Here is a 16,053-nt window from a genome sequence, read left to right as displayed (position 1 = left end):
CTTCGAGTGTTTGATTTATGATATATGTAGCGAACAAAGCCGCCGTGGTGGCTCAGTTGTTATGGTGCTCTGCTGCTGACCCGAAAGACGCGGCTTCGATCCTGGCCATGGCGGTCGAATTTCGGTGGGGGTGAAACTCAACAGGCCAGTGTAATATGCAATATCAGTGCACGTTAAGAAATCCAGGTGGATGAAATTTCCGGAGCCCTTCACTACGGTATCCCTGATAGCCTGAGCCGCTTTGGGACGCAAAACTCCCATAAACCTTGTAGCGAACAAAGTAGGATATAACACACGCCCAAGCAGCACCATTCATCAACAGAATACAATGATTTGCTGGCACAGCGAAGAATACTTTACTTTTTATACGCAACAATGTAGACAGGTTGGCCTCAGACAATAGTCGTATGGCCAGCCCGTGCGTGTCTACGCTAGCTCGAAATGACTCGACGCGCTTCTCAGCAATGTACCAACTCCGACTCATTGGTATTAATGATTCGCGCAGAAAAAAAGCAGAGAAAAACAAGTATAATTGCGATCGGTAAAAGTTCGCGTTCTTCCATTATATAAAGGCCATGGTTATAAGCAAAAACATATGCAAGAGCCATCAGTACAGAATGTCCAAAAGGACAGGACAAAATCAAAACAATTTACTACATTAAAAAAATTCACCACCATGCTTGAGGAGGAAGAGATGTTTTCTGTTTATTTTTTAACATAGATATTTTAAACTACCCAATTTTAAATTCAAGAGAATCTTTAAAATATCTTCATCTTTTTTCTCCTCTCTTGCCTCTTCACGCAGTAAATGTGTAGCAAGTTGTTTACGTCTGCTGGTCTTATTTGCGATAACAGAACTAAATCCCGCTTTATTCAGAACGTTTCGTCGATTCAAGTGCGCCATGCATATATTGTGACTTTGTTAACTTGTAGCAACGAAAATAGCGAATTTATTTATTTTTTCTAGGGTGAAACTCCTCTGAGAGAGGCATTTTATCGCTGCGCCGTTCGTCCACGTGTTTGCCGAGAGTGTAAGCGTATTAATGCGGAAGCATTACTGTCCGCCAAGCGGCGTTGTCGCTGTGTTGGTGCTCCGAGGAGCGCCTCGCCACGGAGCCGAACCAGTCTGGCCGGGCCGGCGGCAGCTTGCGCACTCGGCGCGAAATAGAGACGTGTTCCTTCGGCCACATTTTCACAGCAGGTTTTTCGCTTCCTCCGTCGTCTCCGTCGCCGCCGGAGCCGACGCAGGGGGCTGTTTTCGGCCTGGTTTTCCCCCCAAATCGGGCGACCGGTGCTACTGGGCCCTGCTCTACGTTTCCGTCGAGCAGCGGCGACGGAGCCCCGCCCCACAAAAAACGTGCCAGTCACAGCTCGAGCTCGCCTGACGTGACCCACGGCTTGCTTGCTGCGAGCGAGAGATTGCGCTGGCGATCGTCGCGGCTTCCCCATCACTGCTTCGGCGGCGGCGATGCGCCGGTGCGTGGGTGCGCAGGCGCAAAAAAAAAAGCCCCCCCCCCCCCCTTTTTATTTCTTTTCTCCGTCGGGAGAAGCACGTGTGTTGCGCCCCGAAAAGCTCCCGCTGCCAAGGAACAGAGAGCGGATGACGGTTTTATTTCATTTGCCAATATGCGAGGCGCTCCAGGTAAACGAGTAACCAATGAGTTTTGTGCTTGTACTGGGCGCGGCATATACATTAAGCGAATTTGCATCTGTTCCGCTCAAGTAGCACTAATGTTGTGTATTTGGATTTCTCGCGCTATCTTTCAGACCTTGAAGAAAAAATTACTCGGACGGTTCCTTGCTGCGAACAAGAAGTTAATATTTAAAAAGCTAGCTACTCAGTCAAACGTATTGCACTGTGCGAAACATTGCCTAGTTCGATCACATACAGTGAATACACAACTGTAAAATACAAGCATTTGAGGTAGACATGGTTGTACACACCGATGCATATCAAAATTAACTGCATTAAAACAGACAGGAATATCAGCAAAACGATCCGGTATGGAATGATACTAGCATGACGGATTTATCTCTTTCAGCCACTCATTGAGTTCTGCTATCGAGAAAAATCTAAAATTTGCATGTGTATTAGCCGATACAGGTAAGATATTCTCCAAACTATTTCGCTAGCATAATTCTCGAACGTTGGTATAAAGACCAATCTAGCAAGCCCTGGCAAACCATTCCTGTATTGATAACAGACTTCATTACCCCCTACATATGTTCGATTTTGTTCATATTGTCCAGAATAGTGTGACTGCAGTGCGCGAAGTGCTTCAATAGTAGTTTGCTATATTCGTAAAAATATGTTTTGGTGCTGTATGCGCGGTGTTTCGCTGTAAAAACTGTGGAAGTTATTCAACTGACTTCTAACTTTTGGCACCGCTTGCGAGATTGCATTGCTTTTTCTGCAATAATAGTCAAGCAAAGCAACGCAAGCAGACGACAGACGACTTTCACCGCACCTTCGGCACCTCCTCCGGACTCCGTCGCTGCCGCCGTTGTTTCTTTTTTTTTCTACGGGGGAGAAAGACAAATGCACTGGCGTAGAGTCACGTGGGAGAGGCGAGCGCCCGCCACAACTGGTTTGCCGGTGTCCGGCGCCTCTTTCGATTAGAACACCGCGCCGCTCCCTTGCTGCCGTGGTTTCCGGCTCCGTCGCCGCCGCGCCGTAGAGGAGGCCGGCTGTGAGAATGTGGCCGAAGCCGCCGAACGCGTCGGCGATCAAGCGCACTTGAAGTATAAAGGGTTTCGCTCTGACGTCGCCGTGCAGCGCGCGCGTTACGCCGGAGTATAAACGCGCCTTATACCCTTATAATTTATACGCGCCTTATAAACGCGCCTTTATAAAGAAAGCCTTAGGAGCTATGGAAAGGGGAAAAGCAGCTGGAGAGGATCAGGTAACAACAAATCTGCTGAAGGATGGAGGGGGCATCGTGCTAGAAAAACTAGCTACCCTCTATACGCAATGCCTTATGACCTCGACTGCACCGGAAGCTTGGAGAATGCAAACATTATCTTAATTCTTAAGAAGCGAGACACCAAAGACTTGAAAAATTACAGACCGATCAGCTGACTATCCGTTGCCTGCAAGGTATTTACTAAGGTAATTGCTAATAGAGTCAGGGCAACCTTAGACTTCAATCAATCAAATGATCAGGCAGGTTTTCGTAAAGGTTATTCCACAAAAGATCATATTCACACTATCAATCAGGTGATAGAGAAATGCGCAGAATATAACCAACCTCAATATATAGCCTTCATTTATTACGAGAAAGCATTCGACTCCGTGGAAACCTCACAAGTCATACAGGCATGGCGTAATCAGATGGTAGAAGAGCCTTATGTCAAAATACTTGAACATATATATATATATATATATATATATATATATATATATATATATATATATATATATATATATATATATATATATATATATATATATATATAGCAACTGCACAGCTACAATAGTCCTCCATAAAGTCAGCCGGCTGTTTACAGGAGGTATTCCGAGGCATGAATTGGGAACAGTTGAGAATAATAGTAAATGGAGAACAACTAAATATTCTGCGATTCGCTGATGACATTGCCTTGCTCAGGCACTCAGGAGGTGAACACTAGATCATGATCAATCAGTTAGACAGGCAGAGCAGAACGCTGGGTCTAATAATTACCATGAAAAAAAAACGTAATGTTCTGCACTCTAGCAAGGGAACAGCAGTCCACAATTTGGAGCGATAGCCTGGAAGCTGTAAAGGAAAACGTCCACAGTAGTGACAGCAGATCCGGATCATGAGAGGGAGATAACTAGAAGGATAAGATTGGGGTGGAGCGCATATGGCCGGTTCTCTCAGATCATGAGTGGCAGTTTACCAATTTCCCTCAAGAGAAAAGTGTACAACAGCTGTATCTCACCGGTACTCACCCACGGGGCTGAAACGTGGACGCTAACGAAAAGAGTTTAGCTTAAGTTAAGGACCGCTCAGCGAGCCATGGAAAGAAAAATGATAGGTGTAACGTTAAGAGCCCGGAAGCGGGCTGAGTTGGTGAGAGAACAAACGCGGGTTAATAATATCCTAGGCGAAATCAAGAGGAAGAAATGGGCTTGGGCAGGGCATGTAATGCAAAGGCAAGATAGCCGCTGGTCCTTAAGGGTAACGGCGTGGAAAGTAGCCGAGCTGGTCCCCGTCCCCGAAGGAGTGGCCTACCTCGAGGTCCACCACAGCGCTGCGATTATACGCTTCTCCTTTCACCTCTTAAAGTAGCAACGAGCAACGCACATCTTGGAGCATGGCCTCTCGCCCCTTTATTAAAACCTTATTATCTGTATTGTCATGCGTTTTGTGTATATATGTGCCCTTATGTTCTATTTCGATAGTTCCTCAACCTCTCCGCCTTGGATCCGTATAAATATGGCTGCCTTCGATCGCCTAATCTTACTGCTACATATGTCCACGTTTACTGCCCCTGTGCCAACAGCAAACAGTCTCGATACGTGTGCTTTTATGATCGGGCTTCTAGCGACAGTTGCCGCGGCTCGTGCAGCGCACAACGACTAGAGAGAGACGAGGTGGTGCTGACAAGCGCCTGATGCCCCTTACAGGCCACGATGCTGCGCCGCAGGACTATACCGCACTGAGGAGAAGCCTCGGCGCACCAGTACTTGATCCAGGCGTTTAAGTACAGTACGACCTCTCCTATAGGTCATGAGAATGTTCCGCGAGAAATTTTTCTAGCAGGCGGAAGCATATGCCTTTTAATTCAAACCTTCAAGCACGAAAACTACTAAAAAAGAAGTGGTCATTGACGATGATGCGATCAAGAAAACTCAGGCCCTGTTGTTCATTATTTACGGGCTTTGTATTTTTCTTATTTTACTCATTCTTATATTTATTACCTTGGCTGCACTCACTCTAAAGTTACTATATTCTGAAAAAAGTATTTATGGGAAAAAATAGGAAATTTTCAGCCGACCACTGGGAAAAACCAACTGGCCAATGCGACAACACTGTGCACTGCTCATCTAAGTAAGTACCGTTGAAAACTTGCTACGATGAAAAAGTTACCATAATACGCAAGCTCTGTGTGCAGTTGACCGCAAATGAGCCAGCGGTTGAGGCGGGGAAATTTTTGAGTCTTCACGATAAAAATGGACAAAACTGTATGGGGCACACTATCGTCATAGCAATAACAGCAGGTGAAGCACTTTTCCAACTTTGCAGTGTATTTTGCGTTTTCATTGCGTCCAATTGTATTACGCCTGAAAAAAACAAAACAATGCCTTCGACTGCCAATAATGAAAACAGCGCTGAAGAAGAAGCCGGAAGGCGAAACGAGGAAGTGACAACAACAGTGTCAACAACAAAAGAGACAAACCTTTGATAGGTAAACAAGCTTAGGAGCTTTGACTTACTCGTACTAGATGGCGGCACAGTACGATACGCTTCTCGGGCGCTACGCCAGCCACACTCAACAAAATCTGTCCTTGCCAGGACCGGCTGCAGTGCGCGTAAGGTGCGCCCGTGGCGTTCGCAAAGCTTTTGCGGACGCACAGCCAAAACTGTCTATTCTTTCACCGCATTGCTCGGGAAGAGCGATGCGGGTGGCACAAGCCCCACTGGAGGCTGTGTTCGAAGCAGCCGCCTGCCGGTGTTGTGGCGCATCTGTGCCGCTAGAGGAATGAGGACTCGCCGCGACCAACCATAAGTTTTACCTGTTTTGAGTAGTTACAACAGCGCATCATGTCGCGTGTGTTACTTTTTGTCAATGTTCTTTTTCGCTGTGTTTCCCGTCAGGTAGCAATGCACCAACCTGCGCAGGGTTAACAAAAAAACGGAGATGACACACTGAGAAGATGGGGAGCTGACATAATTTCCATAGAATCATAATCAGAATCGACTAGTGTGTGAAAGACCAATGCTGTCGTGTTTCCTCGGCATAAATCCATCGGGATTCTCTCGCCCCGCCAGCCCACACACTGCCACGGCCGGGAAGAGGCCTCTTGTCGTGGATAATGTTCCAAGCGGATGCCGACGACGAAGGAATGTGCCTCGCGCTGCCGTCGCCGCCTGTTACCGGGGGGCTCAAGCATCGTAGCCGGATTCCGCTTAACGCCGGACAGCGAAGGAAATCTCGCTAAGGTTTCTTGGGTCCAGGGTAGATCATCCTGCCTTCGTCACTGCTAGAACCTATAGTCTAGCGTGCTATCCTCGCGCTATATATATATATATATATATATATTAAGGAAGCTAACAGTCACCGAAACCAAGGTGGATAGGGGAATGTTTTCTATTTTTTTTGTTAACAAAAAAAAATAGAAAACATTCCCCTATCCACCTTGGTTTCGGTGACTGTTAGCTTCCTTAATATGTTTGTTAAACGACCACCTCATTTCATTTCCCTTGTCTGCTAATAGCTTAAAGGGGGTCTCGGTTCTGGCAGTCTTGATGCCATAGGTATTATAAGAGGGCACTCGCACAGTTTCCGCCCTCGCCGTTAGATGACGTTCTACGTTACACTTGCGGTATTACAGGACGTGCTACGTCCACCGCTTTGGACGAGGGTGGCGCTGGTGAACACTCTCAAGGTTCGCTTACACGCAAAACATAAATACCCACGAAAGCAGCAGATTGGACAGCCGTCGCCGTAGCTCAGTTGGTAAGAGCACCGAACGATATTCGGAGGTCGTGGGTTCGGATCCCACCGGCGGCATGGTTGTTTTTTCTGCTGGTTTATAAGTAATTTTCTTTAAAACCAATCGATTGGCATTAGAAATAACAAAAAAATAGAAAACATTCCCCTATCCACCTTGGTTTCGGTGACTGTTAGCTTCCTTAATATGTTTGTTAAACGAGCACCTCATTTCATTTCCCTTGTCTGCTAATAGCTTAAAGGGGGTCTCGGTTCTGGCAGTCTTGATGCCATAGGTATTATAAGAGGGCACTCGCACAGTTTCCGCCCTCGCCGTTAGATGACGTTCTACGTTACACTTGCGGTATTACAGGACGTGCTACGTCCACCGCTTTGGACGAGGGTGGCGCTGGTGAACACTCTCAAGGTTCGCTTACACGCAAAACATAAATACCCACGAAAGCAGCAGATTGGACAGCCGTCGCCGTAGCTCAGTTGGTAAGAGCACCGGACGCGATATTCGGAGGTCGTGGGTTCGGATCCCACCGGCGGCATGGTTGTTTTTTCGGCTGGTTTATAAGTAATTTTCTTTAAAACCAATCGATTGGCATTAGAAATTAACAAAAAAAAATAGAAAACATTCCCCTATCCACCTTGGTTTCGGTCTTCCTTAATATGTTTGTTAAACGAGCACCTCATTTCATTTCCCTTGTCTGCTAACATATATATATATATATATATATATATATATATATATATATATATATATATATATATATATATATATATATATATATATATATCACTCTGCTTCAACTGAGGCACTTCCCACATTTTCGGCTCAGTGGAACAAAATATCACAACGACTGATTTAATGAGGCTTCACCTTTCAAAGAATATTGTTTGATCTTTTTTTTCTTCCGAGTGACTTTATCCAATTCAGTTAATATGGTCAGCTTTGGTGACTCCCCGAAAGAAGCGAATGGTGACCGCAGAAAAAAGATGGCGCCACTGCTTCCCTTCAGCGAAAAAACGGGTTTTGCGTTTAACATGCGCTGACATGTCACAGCACACGGGCGCTGTGCGATGTCAGTGCACGTTAAAGATCCCCAACAGGTCGGAATTATTCTGGAGCCCTCCACTACGGCATCTCTTTCTTCCTGTCTTCTTTCACTCCCTCCTTTATCGCTTCCCTTACGGCGTGGTTCAGGTGTCCAACGATATATGAGTCCGATACTGCGCCATTTCCTTTCCCCAAAAACCAATTATTATTATTATTATTATTATTATTATTATTATTATTATTATTATTATTATTATTATTATTATTATTATTATTATTACTTCGGTTGGCCGATATGGAAGAAGGCAATTACGTTTTCGTATCATGCACGGATAAACCAAGTAAGTACCGTTGTAAAACATGCAACGATACAAAAGTTAGCACGATACGCAAGCTGTGTGTGCAGTTTCACCATAAACGAGCTAGCGGTTGAGGCGGGAAATTCTTTTGAAAGTATTCACGATAAAAATGCCAATACTGTATACAGTAAGGCATAACATCAAGAAATGCGTCAATTTAGTTGAAGTTGAAGTTTATTTTGCAACAAAGTATTGCGAGGAAGGCCAGGGAAAAAGCTGTATGAACAGCTTGAGGGATCCTGACTTGCCCTTTACACAGCAGTATTGACGGTAGCAGAAGCACGAGAACAAAGAACAGATAAAAGGAAAAATGGGAACATCATGAAAGCATATGGATTATATAATACATATGTACTTATACGTAAAAATTAATTATCAGAATGCAGCACGACGAAAAAAAAACGCTAAAGGATGGGGGTGGGGGAAGACGGGTGCTCATGACAATAGCAACATAAACCTACATGAATCTTTGTCGCAATTCATGTAGAGAAACGTCGGACAAGTCAAGATTATCACAGCAGTACAGCTGGTTCAATAACTTAGGTAAAGTGTAATCCAACTTCTGATGACCATAATTGGTACGATATGTCTTAAAATTCCAAGGCTCTATGCGACGCATATCATACACTCTTTTGTTTTTCTCTAAACCAGCTAGATAAATCAATGCATCATCGTTTTTCATTATTCTGAGTTTATATTTATGAAACAGCCAATAGTCATATATGCATTTTATTGGTGTAATGCTGTGTTTTTGGAAAATATTGTCGGTGTGAAGAAAATATGGCACTTTACTTGCAATGCGTACGATTCGTTTCGGTAAGACTGCAAGTTTACTAAGATTTTCTGCTGTTGTTGTTGCCCACACGAGGCATTCGTAGCTCAGTACAGAAGTGAATAAAGAGTTGTAGAGTAGCATGTTAACCGCTGTAGAAAAATTAAAGCAATGACGGCGCATGATACCGAATGTTTTGGAAAGCTTGTTAACTATGTAGCGAATGTGGTCAGTCCATGACATATCGTCTGCAAAGTAGGCGGCCAATGTTTTTCAGACTTTACGAAATCTACTGTGGCATTGTTGAATTCAGACAGAGGAAACGCGAAGTGTTTACGACGCAGGTGAAACATGACCGCTTTAGTTTTATTAACATTAATTTGTAAATTGTTGTTATATGCCCAAACAATTATTGCTCCCAAGGTTTTGTTTGCTCGGTTGCCAAGGTCAGCAGTTGAAGTACCAGGAAAAAATAGACTTGTGTGGTCAGCATCAATTGTGTACTTGGCAGTTCTATCGACGTGGCCAATGTCTTTAACATAGAGAACAAAAAGAAAGGGGCCCAAAATACTCCCTTGCGGAACGCCGGAAACTATTGGTTTCAGCTGGTGCATTCACCAGCTATGCTAACGAACTGGGACCTATGTCGCAAATACGAATGAATTAACAAGAGGGCTTTGCCTCTAATGCCATAATGATCCAATATTTCAAGAAAAGTAGAATGATTAACTAAATCAAACGCTTTTGAGAAATCCAGAACATAATCCGAGTACCAGAGTTTTCACTTAAATTTTTGCAGTATCAACTATTTCTGAGCAAGAAGAGCTAATTCTGTCGATTTGTTTTTGCAAAAGTCATACTGAGCAGTAGTAACAATGTTATATCTATCAGTGAAAGACGACAGCCGTTTTAGAATAACTTTTTCCAAACCTTTAGAAAAAACAGGCTAGGTAGATATAGGGCGATATATTCCCAATTCATTTTTGTTTCCTTTTTTAAACGCTACTATAACTTTCCTTGTCTGCATAAGACGGGAAAAAGTGCCAGACAGTAAAAACAGATCAAAGATATGGGCAAGGCAAGGCGCATGAAAATCGATAACAAACTTTACGGGATGTATTTGTAACCGGACGTGTTTGTAGCCTTACTCTTATTCAGCGATAAAAATGTTGTAACTACTTCATTTATTGTAACCGGTTCTAAAAATATTGTTTCACGGTTTTGGACGAGCATATAGGACAAATCTGCGTCACTATCTGATGAGTCAGCAAAAGAAATAAATTAGTCGTTGAAAGCGTTCGCTGGCTCAGCACACTTTAACTAATTTTCACCTTACGCAATTTGGACTGTTGGTTCCAGAGAGTTTCTTAACATCGACTTTAACACCTTCCAGACATTTTCAGATCGCCCCTGAGTTGAAATAAAGCGTTTAAAAATATATTGCTTTTTAGCCGCACGAGGTTGTTTAGGACAAAGTTACCAAATTTCTGTAACCTTTTCAACGCTTCTAGACACCTGCTTCTCAAAAATAGTTTGTAAAGTTTATCTCGTTTCTTTATTACTTGCAGCATTTCTCTGTCGATCCATGGTTTCCTACTTTTCTTTGATTGTGAAAATTTCTTCTGAGGTAAAGAATTATAGTAGATCTCGCAAAAGTTTTCTAAAAACTTTTTCATATTGCCACATGCCTAACGCTCCGCGCGGCCCCCACGCTTAGCAGAAACGACGATGAAGCGGTGGTTGGCTCTCGAAGCGCTCTGGCGGCGGGGTAGCGGATAAGTACCTGGCGGTGTGGCGCTAACTTTCTAAATTTCTTCTTTTTGTCTGTGCCTGTTTGCTCTTGTTCTGGGGTGATTGGGCGCGGGACTAGAGCTTAATGTCTATTTCTCCTGGCCAGGGGTTTTCCCCTTGGTCGGCATCTCTTCCTCAAGACCAGCTCCCATTTGATCTCTTTTTCCGCAGTGGAGTTTCGAGAATTCCGGTCGCTTTAGTGCCGTCCAAAGGAGGCGCTATTCGACTGAATAACCCGAAGGCAGTGCACGTGGCTCTTCAATCGACATCCAAGCACTTCATGCGCATTACGGATGTCCGGCAGTTAGGCAGGGGTGGTATTTTGTGCAGGTCACCAGAAAAAGACTGCATTGAAGACCTGCTAAAGTGTACGACCTTCGCCAACCACCCGGTGAGCGCATTCATTCCGCCTCATCTAGCATGTTCCAAGGGCTTGGTCCGAGGGGTCGACTCTCGATTGAGCCCTGTGGAAACGCTTGAGAACCGCTCACCTGCGGGAGTGATTGCTGTCCATCGATGCAGCAGGATGGTTGATGGAGTAAAAATTCCTACGGAGTCCGTCATTGACACATTTGCAGGAACATTTTGCCCGTAAGAGATTAAGGTGTGGCCATTGGTTTTTCGAGTAGATGCCTTTAACTCTCGGCCCCTTCAGTGTCAGAACTGCTGGCGATTTGGCTACAGCGGCAAAGCCTGCAAATCGGCATTACGCTGCAGTGCCTGTGGGGAACGTCATTGCAGAGAGGAATGTCCTGAACAGCAAGAGAAATGTTGTTTGTGTACCGGAGCTCACCCTGCTGACTCTCCTGACAGTCCTGCACGAGCACAAGAAGTTCAGGTGCTTGAGCTTATAGACAAGCTCAGATGCACGCGGAGAGAGGCTTTTGCCGCAGTCAAGGGGAGAGCCTCAGGCTACTCTAGTGTGGCCGCCAAATGCCCACCCATAGTGTATTCTAGTTGGTCCCAGGCTATTACAGCGGCAGTTGAGAAAGCTGTGGCAAATGCAATGGATCGCATTATGGAAACCGTATCCACGTGCATTTCGCAGGTCATAGCTACTCAGATGACCAATCTGCTGCAGGTGCCCACCGCTCCGCTCATGTCTTCTTTGGCTTCGGAAGCTACTCCTCCTTCTGTAGTAATCGATTCCGCTCCACAGGGCCAAAAACAATGTGAGCAACAAAAGACCTCTCAGGCCTCTCCTCCGAACAGCGTTATGTACGCATCCTCTATGGACTGTGTGGATATGGAGTCTGATCTGCGCGCACAGAAACGAAGTGGGTCTCCTTTGAATATTGCAGGTCCATCTTGCCCCCAGTCAAAGACAAAGAAAAGTAACGCAAGTCAAAATGCTAAGACCAGGATTCTAGAAAAGGCAGCCGCGGCTGCAGCTCTCCCGCCAAGATAGGGTTCTTAATGCTCGAGGGGATGGTTGTAGCGCGACAAAAAAACAACACAAGAGACAGAGACGAACGGGACAAGCGCCACTCTCAACTGGTTTTATTCAAAACCAGGGTTCTTAAGTGTACTCCCATGGAATTATCGATCTATATTCCCAGATTCAACAGATTTAAATTGCCTATGCAATCAGCTTCTACCAGATTTAGTTGCTTTACAGGAAACGTGGCTAACTAAAAATTTCAATTATCATCTCAAGGATTACCGTCCGTTCCGGCTTGACCGGTCAACACAAAGAGGATGGTTGTTAGTCCTCATCGCTACAATGTTTTGCCACAGGGGCATGCATTTCTTTTCAATATGTGGACAATGAATATGAAATCCTTGCGGTTGACCTCAGTGTCCCATGTCGCCATTTACGGTTACTAATGCATATTTCCCGTCTGGTGTGCGTGACACTCGGCCCCTTGACTCACTAATGTCTAGTAGCCGATCTCAGGTCCTATTACTTGGAGACTTCAATTCTCACCATGTGACGTGGGGGTTTAAAACAGACAGCTCTGGTTCTAGACTATTTGATTGGGATTCTGACTACAACTTGTTGTGCAAAAATTCTAGATTGCCAACGTTTGTGAGGAGTCAATGCCGCTCCGCCTTGGATTTAACTTTTTCTTCCCAAGGAGTCTATGTTATGTATTGGGCGCCTGTTGATCGTGCAACAAACAGTGATCATCTACCGATGAGTTTCAAGTTTGCGTGTAACTTAACTCTTCCTGAGCGACATCAGCGCACGTTAATAAATTACGGTTGCTTTAAAGATACGCTAAAATCAGCCCTCCAAATCACTTCAGACCCTTGCGCTCAGAGAAGTGCCGAAAGCAAGGCTGCACATCTATGTTCAGTACTGGACCATGCAAGGCAAAAGTCTGAATTTTTGGTTAAGAGAACAAAGGGTGCAATCGCGAACAATTGGTGGAATGCTGAGTGCACGCGTGCATATAGACGACGGAAAGCAGCTTGGAAGAAACTTCTCATCAATCAATGCCCAAAAAATTGGCTGGATTATAAGTGTGTTGCAGCAACATTTAAGCGCACTGTGGCCCGTGCAAAGGAGGAGTATAATACAAGTCATTATGAGTTCCTTTCCCAATCAGGAAATAAAACAAGCTTTGTTTAATTTAAAAAGGCGCAACAAGGTGATTGCTCCGGCTGCCAACATTGAATCCCTCGTTCAGTCCCCTGCTGACATCGCAAAGGCCTTAGAGGATATTGCGTGTGGCCTAGAGCTTCACTTTACATCTGCTTTACCTTCTTCTACTATATTCACATGCACCTCAAGTGATTTCACTTAGGTCTCTATGCCTGAGGTGTCGCAAATTGTTCTGCGCTTATCCCCAGCGGCTCCTGGACCCGATAATGTCATTTCATCTATGATCAAAATTTTGTTCAATGAATCTCCTGCTGACCTGTTAGCTATAGTTAACCATTCTATTAAAGGTCCTTGGATACTTTATGATTGGCGTCTTGCTGAAATAGTTCCATTGCTTAAAAAGCAAGGGGAGGGCTTAACTTAAGACAACATACGCTCTATTTCATTAACATCGAACCTAGTGAAATTGGTGGAAAGGGTCCTTCTCAGCCGTGTCATGGCATTCATTTCGAAAAATGCCCTCTTGAATCCATGTCAAACTGGTTTCAGGACGGGATGTTCAATTTGATGTGCGCATGCTGACCTAGAGAGACGTATTAAATTAGCTCGCAATAGAAAACAGTTTGCCGCGCTTGTTACCTTGGATGTCAGTAAAGCAGACAACTGCGTTTAGCACTCGACTCTGTTGCTAAGATTTGAGGAACTGAACTTGGCAAGCTATTTTGTAGCCTGGATTTCTGTTTTTATGGAAAATAGAGATTTTACTGCTGCCGAAATGGTGTTTCGTCAAGGAGATTTCCACAGACAAGAGGTGTGCCGCAAGGATCAGTTCTCTCACCTGTTCTAAGCTCAATTTCATGTTCATGCATTGAAAATGTGAAAACTTATGTGTATGCCGATGATATTGCATTTTTGCATCAGCAGGTGACATTCACACTATTTATCGAAGCCTGCAAAATTACCTCAATGTTCTTGACAACTGGTTATGAAGAATTAATCTGTCCCTCAATGCGAAGAAATGCGCATTGTTAGTATTTCCGGTTTCTGTTCCTGTAAATATCTGCCTGGTCTATAGAAATAACATAATACCTCAAGTTCAGACGGTGAAGTATCTCGGAGTAATATACGACTCTACTCTATCCTGGAGGCCACACATTGAGCAAGTTTCGGCAAAAGGAGTTCGGGCCATTGGCATCCTACGCAGGCTTTGTAGTGCTAGGTCAGGCACGAGAAAGCATACACTTCTGAATATTTATAAAATGTACGTCCGCCCATTTTGGAGTTCGGGTTTGTTTTATTCTCAGGAGCTCCTGCCTATAAACTTCGCCCTCTTGTGCTGTTGTAGCGTGAGGCGCTGCGCCTTTGTCTGGGGCTTCCAAAATAAGTCGCCAATGCTGTTCTGCATCTTGAGGCGCGAATTATTTCGTTATCAGCTAGGTTTCACCTTTTAACAGTTCAAATATTTTTAAAACTGTACGACTCACCTCTTCACGCTTCCAGTATATTATTTCATAGTCAACCTTCCGCCTTTTTAGTGCCGCCTGGTCTTGTTTTCAGACTCCGCAGATATATTACGTGCTGTCCCTCCTTGACCCGGAAATATTCATTTCACAGATGCCCGCCAAATGTAAAACAACTCGTCATCTGTCTAGATTGAACTCGACGACATTTTCCCATCGAATGCAAAGCTGCAGCCCTTCCCGCTTCTTCAGGGTCTGTTGCAGGACCACCTTGGTCATTTCCCTCTCATGTTCTTATTGCTACCGATGCCTCGCACGATCGCGAAAAGGCAGTTGTGGGAATTTTTTCGCCTTCACTGGTTTGGCCTTTTTCTCTCCGTGTTCCTGATTTCACTCCAATTCTTCTGGCTGAATTATTAGCAGTAATCTTAGCCTTACGAAATTAGAAACTACCGTTTCCCAGGTCCTGGTTATGACAGACTCCCTGTCCATTTCCTCTTCATTATCCTCACCCACTGAGTCTCTGGCATTACGCCTCTTTAAGTTCCTGATTCCGCTCCATCTACATTCGGTAAGGTTGCTTTGGGTACCAGGTGACATGGGCTTTCAGTTAAATAAGGTTGCAGATTCCATAGCTAGAGCCCCTCTCTTCGGCCCAATTGTTGCTGTCCTGCCAACGTGTGCATATACAGCTGCGGTGAGGTTTCGCAGCTACACAATATTTCAGGAATTTGCTGCCTCGGCTCTTACATCATCTCCCGAATATCAGGATCTTCTGCATCCTTGGAGTAGCAAAGAGTGGCGCTAGCGCTGACTGGAGGTCTCTTTCACGAGTTTGCGTTGCCAGGTTCCCCTTCTAAATTTCTACCTTCACAGATCTGGACTGGCGGCTTCTCCATTGTGCCCTTTTTGTGCCGAACCTGAGACAATAGATAACTTCCTACTCTTCTGCCGCCGCTTCCCTCTATTTGAGGAAGTGTCTTTAGCAAATTCCATTTCATCAATTGGGCTTGCCTGTGTCTTCCGCGGTTGTTCTTTCATTGGCGCGTCTTTGCTTGAAAGAAGCGACAGGAGTGTGCGCTCTGCTGTGCAAAATGTTCTTCAAGAAACGCAGGGACTCCCATTCTAATTTCTTTTTCCGGCTCTCAGTCAGTACGACATTCAAACAGTACAGGCATTGTTTACTATTGTGCACATTAAGCTATTGTCCCGTCTTCGATCTCTAAGCTAACAGGACCCTTGTCCTTCCGTCTTCCAATCTATCAGACTACATACTATTACCACTCTTTTTGCCGTAAAAACTTTCTTGTATCCAGTAATTAACCGCCTGTGTCTTGGCCACTTCCCCGTAGTAGGTATGTGCCAGCAATGTCTGAGGTCTTCCTACCTTCCTCTGTGACCTGGACCCTGGCTCTCAGTCCTGG

The 16,053-nt window shown here is 44.7% G+C and overlaps 1 protein-coding gene, 1 non-coding gene and 1 pseudogene across 2 annotated transcripts in view; all 3 read left to right on the top strand.

Moving 5' to 3' along the window:
* Positions 1–16,053, top strand: part of LOC144102085 (uncharacterized) — a 90,980-nt gene that overhangs the window by 50,642 nt on the left and 24,285 nt on the right. The gene's annotated exons all lie outside the window — the stretch shown is intronic.
* Positions 5,429–15,553, top strand: LOC144101586 (uncharacterized; annotated as a pseudogene).
* Positions 6,646–6,717, top strand: TRNAI-GAU (transfer RNA isoleucine (anticodon GAU)). The gene has a single exon. It is a non-coding gene; the product is annotated as a tRNA-Ile (tRNA).

This window comes from Amblyomma americanum, chromosome 8 (genome assembly GCF_052857255.1).
Source record: "Amblyomma americanum isolate KBUSLIRL-KWMA chromosome 8, ASM5285725v1, whole genome shotgun sequence".
Taxonomy (NCBI): Eukaryota; Metazoa; Arthropoda; class Arachnida; order Ixodida; family Ixodidae; genus Amblyomma; species Amblyomma americanum.
The sequence above is the reverse complement of the archived record's forward strand: the minus strand, read 5'-3'. Positions and strand labels throughout refer to the sequence as shown.